The sequence below is a fragment of the Cynocephalus volans genome, chromosome 7 (genome assembly GCF_027409185.1).
Source record: "Cynocephalus volans isolate mCynVol1 chromosome 7, mCynVol1.pri, whole genome shotgun sequence".
Lineage (NCBI taxonomy): Eukaryota > Metazoa > Chordata > Mammalia > Dermoptera > Cynocephalidae > Cynocephalus > Cynocephalus volans.
The window spans coordinates 113,473,869-113,491,555 of record NC_084466.1 but is presented as its reverse complement, the minus strand read 5'-3'; the positions used below and the strand labels follow the sequence as shown (position 1 = coordinate 113,491,555).

General features: G+C 30.2%; 1 protein-coding gene across 10 annotated transcripts in view; it reads right to left on the bottom strand.

Moving 5' to 3' along the window:
* PCDH15 (protocadherin related 15) overlaps positions 1-17,687 on the bottom strand; it is an 801,855-nt gene that overhangs the window by 497,697 nt on the left and 286,471 nt on the right. The window lies entirely within an intron of this gene.

Genomic DNA, 17,687 nt, shown 5'->3' with positions numbered 1-17,687 from the left:
AATAGATTTGCAAATTCAGTAAGGTGATGACGTCAGTTCTTACCAAATTTATCTATAGATATGCAACTGTATAAGCTAATTCTAAAACTTATATAAATTTGTATAGAAATGCATAGGGATAGAATAGAAACAACTATTCTATTCTTAGAAGGCCTAAGTTGGAAGATTTAAATGACCAGATTTTAATACTTAATTTTAAAGCTATAGCAAAGGAGACACTGTGGTACCGGCACAAGAATAAACAAACATACCAATGAAAGCAGTTTATTTGGTCCAGAAAGAACTTCCACAGATAAGAGTCATCTGATTCAAAAGAAATGACAAGAATTATGTGCAGCTGGAAAATGTTGTCCTTTTCAACAATGGTGCTGGGTCAATTAGATATTAATATGAAAAAAAATTGATGTTGATTCCTACTTCATTACACATATAAAACTAAATTCCAGTAGACTGTAGATAAAAATGAAAATTATAAGGTAAAGTTACTAAAAGAAAGCATAAGAAAATATCTTCACTACATTATAATCAGCAAAGACTTATTTAACAGGATATACAGAGCATAAACCATAAAGAAAACAACTGACAAATTGGACTACATTAAAAATAAGACTTGTGAAAATGCAAGCTACAGAATTGGTAGAGATATTTCCAATATGTATATTCAACAAAAACCTCATGTCCAGAATATATAAGAAAATGACAGACACTTGAACATGAAATTTATTTAATATATGTATATCTTTACAGCCAATAAAAATACACGAAGTGCTCATTTTCAATAGACATCAGGAAATCCTAGTTAAAATTCCAGTGGACTATTACTGTACAGCCATCAGATTTACTAAAATTAATAACAGTGAAAAAATGTCAAGTTTTGTCCAGAAAGTGGGACAACTCAAATTCTGTTATACTGCAGGTAGGAGTCAATTTACCTAATCACTACAGGAAATTCTTTGGTAATATCTGCGATTCTGATATTATATCTATCCCATGACTCAGAATTTCTTCTTAAAATTCTGCTGTATTTACCAAACAGGAATATCACATATCTGCACCAAAATATGATGCATCAGAATGTACCTAGTTGCAGTATTTATAATAGCCCCCAATTAGAAGCAACTCAAATGTTCATCAACAATAGAATAGCTAAATAAGGTGAGGGGTAATCATACAATTGAATACCCTACTGCTGCAGTAACTGTGTAGATGAATCATAATCGTAACGTTAAAAAAAAAATAAGCCTGACATCAAAAGTATACATGGTATACAATTCCGTTCATACTAGTGTTCAAAACTAGCAAAACTAATACAGGTATTAGACATCAGGCCACCCTTTGGAAGAAGATTCAGTGACTGGGGAGGTGGTCTTCTTAAGACCTGCAGTAGTGCCATTGTTGACGTGGCATATGAGTAAACTCAAGTGTTTGCTTTGGAAAATTCACTAGGGCAAATAATGATGGCCGGTTTTTTTTTTGTATCTATGTTATATTCCAGTAAGTGTGTAGTTTTATATTAGTTCTTATCCTTTAAATATAAATGCTGAAATGTTTACACATGAAGTGATGTGATGTCTAGGATCTGCTTCAAAATAATCTTATGAATATGAATGAAACAAGTCTGTCCAGAGCTAATAACTGTTAAAGCGGGATGATGGGTATTGAATATTGCATATATTTAGAATTTTATTTAATAAAAAGTGAAACAGATAATAACAACAACGAAACACTATAGAACTTTTTTATTGTTTTTTCTTTTGTTTATATAAACACAAATTTCCACTTACTTTTCTAATGTCAAGAAGATTAAAAATAAAATGTATGTGAAGTGTTTGGCAGAATGTCTGGCATAGTGCATATTAAATATTTTGTATACCTCATAGTAGAGCACTGGTGTTGTATTTTTATTCCCAGAAGCTGTCAAAATAACTTTTTTCTAGTAGGTCTCAATCTTTGCAAGAAAATTGTGGGTGTAAAAACAGTGAGGTTATGAAACTTTCTAAAAAAAATTTTCCCTTGGTTCAACTGGAGATAGAAATAGAAACAGAAAATTTTTTTTGAAATAACAAGTACACTTAATCATCAAGGAACAACATCCCCAAATCTGGCATTTCCCACTTGTTCAAAACAAATGCAAAATAAAAGGAAAAATCAATAATACCAACTTACTAAAAAATAGATTCACTTTACAGACTTCAAAATGTAGAAACAATTCTAAGAAATAGCATTCCATTTTAATGTAAACAGAAAACTGGTGTCACAGTAGGGGATTATATGTAACAATATTCTGCTTTTACACAGTCTGACTTTGCATTACAGACTCTAGTAAGGAAAAATAAAATTGGGTAAGATAATACAGATTAGTGGTTAAACATGAGAAATGTTATTGCTAATAAAATTGTGTAAATTATTTACTCATTGCAGCATTTTCTTTAAAATAAATTTTTGAGATATTGAATATGCCTGGTAACATTTTGAAAGGATATATATATATATATATTATATAATATATAATATATATATATATTACATTTAGATCTATTTCCTATTTTTAGAAAACTAGATAATGAGACCTACCCTGTGTTTGGTAGGTAAGAACTCTCACATGTTGTTTCTCAAAGCCACCAACTCCCTTAACTTATCTTTATGATAAAATATAAATAAAGAAAATACATGACAGAAAAGACATGCCTAAACTAATATTTGGTAGAAAAATTTAGCATAAACAACAAAATGTTAATAATAAACTGAGAGAAATAAAAATAATTTCTTTAGAGATCCTGCAGTCTATCCAAAAGTTCTGTAAGGGTAGACAATATGTTTTTCCTGTTTCTTTTATCTCATATGTAGCACCTAGTGCAGAAACTGGCTCATCGGTAGAGACGCTATTAATTCTTCTTATTCATATATAGTATTTATGCTTCTGAGTCTGAACCCTGTCCCAATTTTTCCACATTTTAATACACTAAATCCGCCACAAGTTCTGTATACTGGAACACCATTTCTAGTTCCCTGGTTTGCCTTCTAGCACCTGAACACCTGATTGCACTTATAGAAGTAACTCCCAACCATTCATTAAGCTGCTCATTGCAGCAGGATGACCAGAGGATGGGGCAGCTCAGTGTACACTTTTCCCTGCTTCCTGCACACTTTTCCTTGCTTCTTTGGAGAAAAAAAAAAGGCGTACATGACTATGAAATATGGTTCTTCCCATGCTCTTGCTACTTTTCCTACAAGAAAATCTTCTGCAGGATTTCAGTGAATAAAATATAACCATAATGAAATCCAATTACAACAAGCACATGTAAGTGGATCAACTTTATACTTCGCAAACAAATGATACGTTGTTCCCTTGGAATAAAACATTGAGAAATATGAATGGTAGAAAACACTCCACAAATTATAGTCCTGTATTAAATTTATATATTTGATGAATGAATAATGCCACCAGCTTCAAAGCCATTGTATTGGCAGATAACAACAATCTCCTGATATTTATATCTTGTCGTATATGTTCTGGACTTTCACCTAGTATATCTATATGAAGACAAAAATTTTGATAAAAAATAAAGTACTAAAAATAATTTCTGGATATTTAGAATAGTTTACAAATATATTCTGAATCAATGCCTTCTGATAGAATTTAATGGCTTTAACAATTAAAGAGAAACCATCCTAGAGTCCAGGAAAGGGATTATTTCACATAGCCAGTACAACTTAAACAATGTCACTTCACTTGGAAAACAATTGATACAAAAGGATGTTATCCAGTTTTAAAAACTTGCCGAAGATAAAGCCACCCAAGGATGATTTAAAATGCAATTGATTAGTTACTTTCTTATATGCTTCATCAAGAATTCAAATGTTTTCTTATCTCCTGGCCCTGAAAAAAACAGACTAGGGCTTAGTCTTTTTTTCTTTCTTCAGACGCTTTTTGTGCTGTAGATTAGATGCTAGTACCGTGTATTCAAAGAAATTGTGAATAAGGATGACTCTGAAGATCCAGTGATTTTTATTCCTTGGATAACTGAAAATATCCAGCAAGTTTCGAATTCCATGGGCCATATGTACAGAAAATTTAATTTGTATACAAATGTCACATAATTACATCTAGAAATTATAAAGAAAACCTGTACAAAATGTGTAAAAAAAAATACTTAACTCTATATGGGGAATCTGATCGTTATGCTTCATCATGAAGACCATCTGTGGTCTTAGATCTATCAGAATGGCTCTGATAAAAGCAGATGTTCAAAAATACACATAATAAGTGAAAGGAGAGATGTAATCATGATGAAACGTGAGAAAATGACAGAAAACTAAGAGAATTGGGGTGAGAAAATGGCAGCTCGCTATTGTCATTGTCAGAAAGAGCTAAAATCTCAATGATGTTCCACGAATTATGGCCTGTTTACAAATTTATCTCTGCATTTCATGTGTATAGTACCTCTTGGTTTTCAGATCTATCACTGTTTCTAAAGAATATTTCCAAGACAAGGATGCCTTGCAAGAAAAGATGGCCTGAGCCTGCACAAAATACTTTAAAAGCTTTATCTCTTTTAAACCTCAATACAGGTTTATGTCATTATGTTTTGTTATTATACTTATTTTACAGCTAATAAATTACAGGCTAAGAGAGACTGTGCCTGATGTCATAATGTTAATATTTGGCAGATAAGGTCTGTAACACAGAGTTTCTTATTTCAAAGTGTTCATTCTTAAACAATTTACAATATATTATTTGAGAAATTTCATAATTCACTATTAATATTCTTCAAAAAACAGAGAAATATATGAGGAAATCAATAAAACTTGGAACATAACAGAAGATTCACATATAATCTGAACAGATGAAATCTGGATGATGTATTCCATCAAAGAGAAACTATTTTAAGCCCTAAAGAAAAATGCTTTTGAGTTATTTTACAGAAACAGAAAGAAATTCATCTTAGTCAGTACTTAAATTTTAGAAAACTCATTTCAAGTAATTATTACCATTGAAGACAGGTTGGTTCTTAGTAAGCAAATTATTTCATAAATTCCAAAATTCACGATGATTTCAGTATGCTAATCTTTTCATCAGTAATCAAATCATTATTTCTGGGGAACTGCATGAAGCCTGAAAAAGCATTCAATAATAAATGCTCAAGCAGCAAAAAGGGAAAAAAATATATCCAACCACAGTAATTTACATTTTACTTAATAGTTTTTCAGTAAATTAATAATTTATATAAACCACTAATAAAACTTTGGGTGAAATCTTGATGAGGAATGAGACATTTACAAAGTTTTAAAGTAGTTACTCACAAAACAGGGTTAATACTTATTAAGCATTAAGTACAAAGTAATTAGTAAATACACTGTAGAAATCTGGCACTATCTTATCAAGTGATAAAAGCTACTGGTACCAGTAACAGAACAAATTGACTTCAAGTGGCTCCTGCATTACGTACTTTGAAGAATATGGTGTCACTTTTGTAGCATTCCTAGACAAAGTCTATTAATCATGAGGAAATATCATACAAATCTACATTCAGAAAGATTCTATAAACTGTCCCACTCTTGAAAATATTAAGGTTATGACAGTCAGGGAAATACTAAAGAACTGCTCAGATTAGAAAGACATAACATCTAAGCATAATCTATGAATCTAGATTGAATCTTTGACCTATACAAGACATTACTGAAAACTCAGCAAAATTTAAATGAGGTCTGTGAATTATACAGTAATATTGTATTAATGCAATTTTCTGATTTTGATGGTTATATGATGGATATGCAAAATAATTCTATTGTTTTTAGGAAATACACACTGAAGTGCTAAGAGTTTAAGGGCTTTCATATGTACCTTTCACTGGTATAGAAAAAATATTTATATATATATAAATATAAGATGCATTATAAATGACTATATGGTAAATACACACTTAAGCAATATATAGCATAAATATTTATATTCTATATTTGTGCTACATACACACACGTACATATCTATGTCTACATATATATGTATGTACATATGTATGTATGTATCTACCTACATATTAGAAAGAAAGATTATCTGACCAGTACTTTTCAAAACTGTCAAGTTTTGTCATCAAAATCAAAGAAAGTAAAATACTGTCACAGTATAAGGGAGACTAAAGAAACACAGTGACTAAAAGTAATATGGTTTTCTAGATGGGGTCCTGAAACAAAGACATTAGATAAAAACTAAGGAAATCTAAATAAATTGTGCATTTAAGTTAATAACAATGTACCAATGTTGATTCACTAGTTGTTAAAAATGTACTATACTAATGTAAGATGTTAACAGTAGCAGAGCTGGATGTGGGTGCATGAGAACTCTATTAAAATACTATTTAGGTCTTAATAATTCTGATATTATTTAAATAAATAATATAAAATATGATTATAAGCAGAACATTGCTATGACTGCTTTCATTATAACAAAGTCCAGAACTTGAACATATCATTTTTATAAGAAAAATATTTTTAAGGATAATAGCATTCTTTTTTATTTATATTACATTTAATTCTTATAAATATAATGTGCATTGAACCAACTCTTTGCCAAATAATTAAATAAGACATACGAGAGAGAGAGAGAGAGAGAGAGAGAGAGAGAACGAAAGAGAAAGGGATTCTTATGCTTTTTGTGGTTTAATTTGGCTGAAGTTCAGCTTATAATTCCTGCTGACTGATAAGATTATTAAAATGTTTTTAATCATTCCCATAAATTTTCAAAAAAAAGGAAAGGTAAAACATTTTAGAACTCGTGTTGTTTAGCACATTGATGCTGTGGACATTGTTGAAGGACATAATTATGCCATGTCAGGAGAAATAAGCATAAGAACATTTAAAGTAAAGTAAAATAAAATTCCTAATTAAATCAGCACATACCAGCTAATAGGAAATACCCTTTATGGTATGCCAACTATTACATATGTAGTTGGGCAAGATGTTCATCTTGATATGCATGCCATTCCGTTACCTTTGAGATTTCTTTATGAACTGCTGATTTTCTATAGAAAAGTTATTAAAGGTTATATTTAATATATCGATTATAACTTTTTCTTTTTTCTTTTGAGGGGGGAGGATGCAGCTGGCTTCTACAGGGATATAAATCCCTGACCTCGCTGTTACCAGCACCACACTCTAACCAAGTGAACTTCAACTGAGCTAACCAGCCAGCCCCTGATTATAATATTTTATAATTGCATTATCACATGTGTTTTTCTAACCATCCAATTTTAAAATTTTGGTAAGAAAAAAAGAAATAGAGAGTAAAATAGTGGTTACTAGAGTCAGGGAAAGGGAGAGGGGAGAGAGGGCCAGGGAAATCTTGGGAGACCAGTGCACGGATAAGGTTAGATAGGAAGAATAATTTCTGGTGTCCTAAAGTGACAGTAGCTAGTAATATTGTGTATTTCAAGATAGCCAGAAAAGAGGACCTTGAATGTTATAACCACAAATAAATGATAAATATTTAGGAGATAGATATGCTAACTATTTCTGCTTAGATTATTATACAATATATGCATGTATTGAAATAACAAAGTGTACATGATAAACACGTACAATGAAGAAAAATGAAGAACAAGTTCAAAATTGATCTGGTATAAAATAAGTTTTTAATGAGTATGCCTAATAATAAAAGGCATGTGTAAAAGAATTATTAAAATTATTATAAATCTAAAGTTTGTAGACGTCGAAGCCATTAACCAGGTCATAGTTTGTGATATATGTAATTGCAATATTTACAAAACAACTTGATTGTGCCTTTATTTCAACTGCTAATATTCACCTTCTAAATTGTATTAGGTATAAAATACCTAAATGGTATTTTAAATTTAGATTTATGAAGCACCCTATAAAATTTCTGGTTATTAAGAACTGAAAGAAATAGAACTTGATCAAACATAAATTTTTTAAGGTGACTGCGAAGCTCTTAGGACCATTTGTATTTAGCCTCATAAAGCTGTGCATTTAAGAAAAACAAAAGGGACATTTGGTCAAAGGGGAATCATATTAATGTTGCTCAATCAATATGACTCTAGTTTTTCTGGGACATGAAAAGTAGGGTAAAAATTCTCAAGTCACATAATGGTCATATCACAAATAAATACATAATTCCCCTCTGGAGTTATGTAAAAAGCATCATAATTCACATAGTTCATATTTACTGAGTTTTTTTTTTGTTGTTGTTGTTTTGTTTTTTTAAGTGTCTTTCTTTGGTTGCCATCACTGTTGTTTTAAACTACGTAATTTATAACAATTACACAGAAAGCTTGTACTTGTTTATTTAAAAATTTTACCATGCGTGAGCTTCTTTCCAAATTTAACTCAAAACAAACCCTTACTTTCTATCTCACTCTTATCTCAGGCAACTTCAAAGTGAATATACATGTTAACTAATATTCTTCTGTTTCATGATTGTGCCATTCTTAATTCACTGACACGTCTACTTATAGAACTTCTACACTGTGCCAGGCACTATTTATTCTAGTCAATGAAAAAACAAACAACCCCCCCCAAAACAAAAACAAAAAAACCCCAACAACAACAACAACAACAACAAACAACAAAACACAAAGGGACAGCATTAGTGCAGATTAAATTCTAATAGAGTAAATATATAATAAACAAGCAAATACATACATAATATCAGATGTAGATAACTGCTATAAAGATAACTAGCTTCAGATTAGCTGTTTAAAAAGTTACAAAACATGCAGGTTATATGTTATACACAGAAAATTTTTTTTTTCTTTTAGTTTGAAAATGTATTATGTATAGTCATTAAATTCTATGTGGTAGGTGTTCCAGTACTATCATTTTTATTTTCAGGTGAGGAATTTGAAACATAGAGAAGTTTAAACAAAATGTTTTTGAAAGGCAGATACAGCTAACAAATATTAAGCTGGCACTAGCAACACTGGACATGTGGATTGCTTCCAATTTTGGACTATTATGGAAAATCTTCTGTCAATCTTCTTATGCATTTTTTTTTAATATTAGTATATATGCACCAATTTCTTTTGGGTATATACAAAATAACAGAATTGCTGGGTCATAGGGTTTCTACTTGTTCAATTTTTGTAGACATTACAGATCTCCAAAGTAATTGAGCCAATTTACTCATCCACCAACAATATATGGAAGTCGTGGGTACTCCATATTGTCACCAAAATATGGAATTGAGTTTCCTTTCAGTTAAGAACTTAAAATAAATAGGTATAATTAAAACTCAAAGGCCGTCCCATGGCTCACTTGGGAGAGTGTTGTGCTGATAACACCAAGTTAAGGGTTAGGATCCCCGGTCATCTTAAAAATCAAACAAACAAACAAACAAAAAACTCAAACAAACAAAAAAACTTCATTTTGACAGATAACTTTTTAAAAATTAATTTTCTGTTTGTTCCTGGTTTATAAAAAATATTTTAAAAAATATTGACCTTATCTCCAGCAAACTTGCTAAACTCACTCTTTAACTGTAATTATTTATCTTTAAATACTGCTGTTTGTACATATACAGTAATGCTATTTGTGAATAATGAGTTTTATGTTATTTTTAAGTTTATAGGATGTTTCTAGTTTGTTTACATTGTTTTTATTGATTTTAAGCTCAATTGCACCACATTTTGTGTAATTTCAGACATTTGGGATATGTTGATACTTACTTTAAAGCAGAGCATTTGGCAAATTCTTGAAAATGTTCTTGTTCTTGTAAAGAATGAGTTCTGTAGTTGTTAGGAAAGTGTTTTATAAGAACCCACCAGGTCAATTTTGCTAATTTCATTGTTCAAATCTTTTATTTCCTTGCTCTTATTTTTTCCTCTATTTTGTCAGTTATGAAGAGAACTTCCTCAATAGTTTTCTATTGCTACCATAAAAATTATCACAAAGTTACTGGCTTAAAATAGTGTCCATTTACTCTCACACAGCTTGGTCAGACAGAAGTCGGAGACAGCTCTCACCAAGTTAAAATCAAGGTGTCTGCAGGGCTGTGTTCCTTTCTGGAGACTCTCGGAATGAATCCACTTCCATGCTCATTCAGATTATTGACTGGTTTTGTTTTTTTATTTATTTAGCCACTGTAGAGCTTAAGGACCCGATTCCTTGGTAACTTTCAGCTGGGGTTACTTCTCAGCAATTTGCGTATGTTTGCATTCCCAGGCTCATAGCTTCACTCATCTTCAAAGCCTGCAACAGCAGCTGAATCCTCTTCGATTCTCTTTAATCTTCCCTTCTGCCTTATCTTTCAATGGTTCCTCTTCCTCTGAGTTTCTCTGATTGCAGGCAGAGAAAGTTTTTTTTTTTTTTTTTTTTTCCTTTTAAGGGCTTATGTTGATCAGATTGGGCTCAACATGGTAATCCAGTATAATCTCTCTATTAACTTCCATAACCTTAATCACATCTGCAAAGTTTCTTTTGCCAGATTAGGACATGGATATCTTCCAGGGGTTTCTATTCTACCTACCACAGATTTTTAAATTTCTCTCTATAGTTATGCATGTTTCTATGTCTCCTTTAATTCTGTCAAGTTGCTACTTTATTCTGAGACCATGTTATTAGGTACAAATGAATTCATATTTGCTATAACTTTCTGGAAATTGAATCTTTACCATTGTGAAAAGTTTCTTTTATTTTCTGACAGTGCTTTTCGTCTTAAAGTCTATTTTATTTGATAATAATACAGCTATAACAGTTTTTGTATCGTTTCTGTTTGCATGACATATCTTCTATCCTTTTATATTCAAATCTTGGATCCTTATATGTAATTGTATTTCCTGTCAACTGCCTACATTTGGCTCTACTTTGAAATCCAGACAGAGGATTTTTGTCTTTCAAATTGAGTGTTTTGTCCATTTACTTTTAAAGTATTAGTAATAAATGTTGATTTAAATCTATATTCCCTTTCAAATGTTTATATTCTGTTCTGCTATTTTGCCTATATTTCTTTTTCTCTATTTCCTTGCCTGACTCTGATCAATTGGGTAAAATATATATTATTCATTATTTTATTTGCTTTGTAGGTAATGGAGACTTTAAAACATATTTATCAGTTATCCATTGATTTGTAACTATAATGTTCTTTTATTTTTATTATATACCCATATATCTACATGTGAAATATATATATATATACTTATCAAAATAAAGCATTACTAATGTTTTATGTAGTCAATACTTATTCACATTTACTCACATATACTCACACTTTTATTTTTCTTTATTTTTTATTAGCTCTTTGATGCCTTCAAGTATATGTATTTATTTTTATTTTCATTGTACTCGTGCATTATTTGTTCATTTGCTCATCCATTTATTTATAATTGATTAGTTCTAGTTATCTTCAGGAGAGCCAAAACTGCATATTTTATCTCATCAGAAGCATAATGTTTTTATGTTTTATAAAACTGGAAATGATGCAAATTAAATGAACCTAAACCTCCCCAAATAACAACATAGGACCACTTCCCTACATAGGGTGGCAAAAATCCCAAGGCACATACAAACTCTTTTTATGTTATTCCTGGCAACAAATTGTTTTTTGTTTCCCAGAAGACATGCATACAATGTATAGAGCGTCTAAATCCCAGTAGAACATTACTTTATGTATCTCTATGAGAATCTGATGAAAGCCACAACTTCTTCTCTTGAAAATTGCATATGCATAAATATGGAATCTGTATATTTTTTCCTCCTTAACCCTCGGCAATCAACTAGTCATCCTTTCCCATGAAGTTATCCACCTAAAATGCTTCCTATATGTCCTCTTTTTTCAGTTACTCCTTTCAAGACTTTTTTTCTTGTATCACTATTTTAAGCTCATCTTTTCCAAGCATTCTCCATCCAACTGTGGGAATGAGGTAATAAAAATGCAAATCTGAATGTACTTTCTATTGCTTTAAGCACTGACTAGTTCCTTACTGCTTATGATTCCTTTTTAAAACAGGTGGTACGTTTCCAGATCTGTTTCCTACCTTGTTCCACATTTTCATCTCCTCCTCTTCTGCTCTTTGTTATTTTTAGCTAGATATAAAAAAACTTCTTATAACTAAGTTTTCTTATGTTAAGCTTATTATACAAAATTTCTTAGAATTTAGTGCCAATTCAGGAAAATAAAGTCTAAGTTAAACAAAAAATATGTGATAATGAAAACTGTTCACCAAGTAAATTCAAATTACCACCTGGAGACAACAGTGTTACTAATAAACATAAAGTACACATTTCTGACTAGAACAAGATTATGAATAAATATTGCTATAATACAGTGGAACCAATTTTTTTAATATACATTTTATTATATTGAATCTTAACCAATTTTCATTGGTTTTATAGGACAAAATTTTTTTAACATTGGCAATTTCTTTGGTCTCAAACTTTTATTTCCTTCTGAACTGTATTTCTCCAAGTCTCTAGTTGAGATGATTATATATGTATATACACACACACACACTTACATGCACATGCACATGCACATACAAAAACATACATGTATGTAATATTCTCTACAGCTTTTCGATATTTTAATATATCTCAAATAGAGTGATAACAGGATTCAGCAAACTTTTTCTGTGAAGAGCCATATTGTAAATATTTCCAGCTTTGGGGGCCATACTGGTTCTGTTGCAACTACTCAAATCTGCCATTGCAGCATATATGCAGTCACAGACCATAGGAAATGAATGGGCATGACTATGCTGCAACATAACTTTAAACACTGAAATTTGAATATTATATAACTTTACATGTTACAAAAATCTTATTTTTCTCTTGATGTTTTTTCAATCATTTAACAATGTATAAAACATTTTATTTCATGAGCCATACAAAAACAGGTGGCCATGGGCCAGATTTGGCTTGTGGACCATAATTTACTTAATAATATAAATACCAAAATGTCGGCCCTATAATCACTTAAAGCTGATTAGGAGAAAAAAAAAGCAGATATTTTGGCATCAATTTAAGTCCTCCATTTTAACAAAATATGTTATATTAAACACCATCCTTAGAAAATTTGTATATTCTGTAGGCGAGATATCACCTCATTATGAAAATTTTGGAAATAATAAAACTTTAAAAAGTCACCCATAGTTTTACAACCCTAACTCAACCACTGTTGACCAAAAATAATAGGAAAATTTTATTATACATATAACTTTTTATATTTTAAGAGTAATATTGGAAGCAAAGGTATTATTAATTATTAAATTTATTAAATGCGAGGTCATTACCCCTAAAATATTTACTGAAATAGAAGAATAGTAATCCAAATATTTATTGTAATTGTTTAATAAATTATATAAGAAACTATATAAGGACTAAATAATCAAAATAAATGTTTAAGGAATGAATATAAAGAATAAATCATTAAAATAAATATAGTAAGAAAATAAAGTATAAGAATACATTTTATATAATATCACAATTTTTTTTAAAACTGGATTTTTTTATTATTGATATTGGAGCCTAAATAATGTAACAAAGTAAACAAAATGAAATTACAGAGTAATAAAGCATAATTAATCTAAAGAACATTACAAACAAGTGAAAAATGAAGAATGGTCAATGTTCAAGAAAATATAGTCTACATCTGAACTAAGCCTTTTCCCTTCTGAAGCTAGAAGAAAGAATAATTAAATACAGAACAATTAGCTTCAATTTGAGGAAAAGGAGAGAAAAATATCAGTCAAATAGAACATACCCTACATAATGCAATCAAATTGTGTACTACTTTTAATCTATTAAGAACTATAAAATCTAGTGTAGTGTGCACATTTTAAAAGCAAAATCTAAGAAAATGTACAGCTTATCTAAACTGTAGATAACAGGCCTAAAATAATTCAAAATTTGATTTCTGAAAAGAGAAACCATTGGTTGAAAATTTACCATTAAAGCAACACAATTCTCTAAAATACGAACATGGCACAGCTTAAACTTATAAAATAAAGTTCAGTGTACCTGTTAATAATTTTGAAATCTAATATTATGAATACTTAATGCCATCATCAATAATTGATTTTTATTATGATATATATGTCATATATCATAATCATACATAATGTAGATGGAACTACAATTATTTATTAAAAAGGCATATGGGTCAAAAGATCTATTAGTAGTCACAGTACTATAAATATTGCTCTGACTAGGTGCTTACCTGTAGATAACATTATGTTTACACTTCAGTTGAGAGTGTGCTATACCATGGTGGTTATGGGCACATTTTCTGAAGTTTAACAAATCTAGGTTAAAATCTTAATTTTATCATTAATTGAATGCACTTAGAAAAGTTATGTGACCTCCCAAGCCTCAATTTCCTCATCTATATAATAGGAAGGGCACATCCTTGTAAGACAACTGTAAGGGCTAAATGAGGTAGTGTGCATAACGAAGATCTTATCACAACACTAACTACATAGAAATAACCCAATAAATGTTAAATTTCAATTGCTTACTGCAATATATTATAACTAAAACATACTATTAAAAAAAATTCATGTTTCTTTCCTGCCTTCCTTTTTTACCTTCCTTCCTTTCTCTCTCTCTTTTTCCTTTTCTCTCTCTCTTCCTCTCTTTCTTTGACTATAAGCCACTTGCTTGTTAAGAGAAATGCAAGAAAATATTCTCCCAGGAAGTGGCAACCAATTATGTTCAAAAAATCAAATCATATCACAGCAACAAAGTACATTTAAGGTGATATTCAAGGTGATAAAAATACCAAAATAATATTGACTGAAAAATTGCCCCATCTGTGAAGAGATCGTTAAAGACCTAGAAAAATATAATCTCTATATTAACTTCAGATAAATTCTTCACAGGCCAAAGGAAACATTATATCCACCTTGACTTGCCCTTTCTTATTTTCATTACATTAAAAAAAAAAAAAAAAATGGGGGGTGTGGGATGCATGTATTATTAAAGACATCACTGTCAGGAAAGATTTGCCTTCCAAAAATTACTAAAGAATGATCAGCAACAGCAGTCAAACCAGCCAGACTAATTACTGATTGATACAGTTGCTCAAAATTGAATGATAATCACCAATTACCCAAAGAGATAAAAGGACCTGTAATTTCTTATGCCTTGCTCATAAAGAATTATAAACCTTAGTATAATCCTCGCTTGGCATTTAATACTTTGGTGAATTATTGATACACTAATAGAAGAACATGTTGACAAAGAGAGCAAAAGGCCTGCATTTAATGTTTATAAAAGTGCTTCTTGTGATTATAACACCATAAATATAATTTCTTATATTTATTTATAAAATCAGGTACATGACATTGTTTATAATTTAGCATATTGGGATACTGATTAATAAGTAGAGAGTGGGTGATTGAACCAAGTACTTGGGTTTTATTCCTAACTTTGTGCCCAATTTACTGTGCAACGGTCAACACATGCTATTGCTCCAGGTCAGTTCATTCACAGCAAAGGAGAAGAGTGACTAGTCAGGGCTTTGAGTTTGGAAGCTAAAACCTATGATAATGGCTTTATACCTGTCTATTTAATTTTAATGAAGTGTAAAATAGTTTAGATGCCAACAATCTATTAAACCCTGAATGAGGTAGGGGGCTGTTTTGTTGTTATTTTTTTGTTTTTTTTTTTCTGAAACATATTTAAATCTTACTGGTAATAACGGCATGAACTTCATGTCTTATACTAAATGGAGAAATTAGTAGGGAAAGTATTCTGCAATCCTGCAAAAAGTAAAACACATTTATTTAATTTTCTTTTACACATGGCATTGTAGATAAGGGAGACGAGGGTGTACAAATATACAAGTCATATATACATATACATACATACATATATATATGTTTTTTCCCAATGTAAATATGTATTTATGTAAATTCAGGTCAATTAAACTAAGAATTACCACTATAGAAGAACTACACAAATAAAGAAAATAAAAAAAGTTATATTTTATTTTATTTTCCTTGTGCTACTGTTTTTAGATTTAAGCGCATCTTTGATTCTTTTTTAAGAAAATAGATATGAGACAGTATGGGCTAAATCTAAGAGGGAAATATGATGCTCAAGTACACATATCATATGCAATGAAACTATGGAAAATATGGCCATAGTGTCAGTGGGACAGGATTGCCTCAGTTGGCTACAGGGAAATGCATTGAGAGAAAAGTATTGGTTTAACCATACATGGACAGCTTTGAAAAGAAAACGGAGCCTCTCAAAATAATGTTTAAAATAAAATATTTAACTTTTCTGTAAACTTATCACTCTAATCGACATTTAACCATGCGTTGTAGGAGTTTGGCGTTTGGGGAAATTGAAGAGAAATAAATTTGAATAGTCAGGATGACTTCAAGAAAATAGGTCTTGGGCTAAATTTTAAAATATAAGAATTAAATTTGGAGACTTGCAAGATGGGGGAGATCCTATTCTAAGTAAGATGAACAATGTGAGCAAAGCCTAAGAATTGGAAATATTTGTGAGATAATATTTAATCTGAACAAAGTGAGGCATTACCAAAGAGAATTTAAAGTTAAGAATACATTGACAAATAGTTATACTATGGAAGACATTGAAAGTGTGCCAAAGGAAGTGACTTTTTCTTAATGATCATGAGAAATTATAGCATTTTTTAACAGCAGAGTGACATGATTAAAATGGCATTTGAGAAAGGTTATTTTCAACAAGGCACTGAAAAGATCGGACAGAGGAGTGGAAGTAGCAAATTCACATAGGATGCTTTGCAATTCGAATTGAACATTACAAATTTCTGTTAAAAAAAAAAAAAAACATATTCAGGGATCCAGGAGCAGTTAAACATGGTGCAAAAACAGATTTTAGAATTAGGTCTGTTGTCTAAGATAATTCACCTATCATTTATACCCAAATGAAGTTAGCACTCAACCAAACAAAGCAAAATCTAATTCAAAGAGTACACTTCAGATGTTAAAATAAGACAATCTATATTTATATCTATACCTGTATTTACATATTCAAAACTTTATCACATGATGGTTTGTTAGTATCTATCATTAAAGCAGAAACTCCTTTAACAAAAGTGGCTCAAAGAGGTTAAATATTTATTCATCAGTAACGTGTCCTATCAAATTTAAAACAGTAATGCAAGTATAATCTAGGAAGTCTCAGATTGTGTGAAATGTAATTTCTTCGAATTTTTTATGAATTAAAGAATATTGAGATAAATAAAATATATTTACGTGGAGGTTGAAGGTGCAATGCTGTGTTTAATATTCAAATTATACTGGTTTTCTTCTATAAAGTAGGTATGTATTTTTTAAGATTAAAAAAATTTGAAGATAAAAATGATTTGCTAAAATATGGATGATCACATTAATGCAATGTTTTTCATATGTCTAAAGTACACAAAATAACTCATTAGAGGTACTCTAGAAATATTTTCTAGCTTAATGAACTATCAAAAATTAATAGAGTATTTGCTGTATTTAAAAAAAAACATAAAAGGTGTCTTTATCTCATGGATTTTGGTTCAAAGGGAAAACAAAATAAAGCAAGACAACAGACAACAAAGAAACAATTTTAATAAAAGCAAAACTATTGCTTTGTAAATATTTTTCCTAATTTAATCAGTATTGTTATAAGATTTCAGCTGTGATTTATATTTGAATTGTTTTGGCTATTCCAGAACTTTATTTTTAAATTGAGAAATAACTTTAAATTAATAG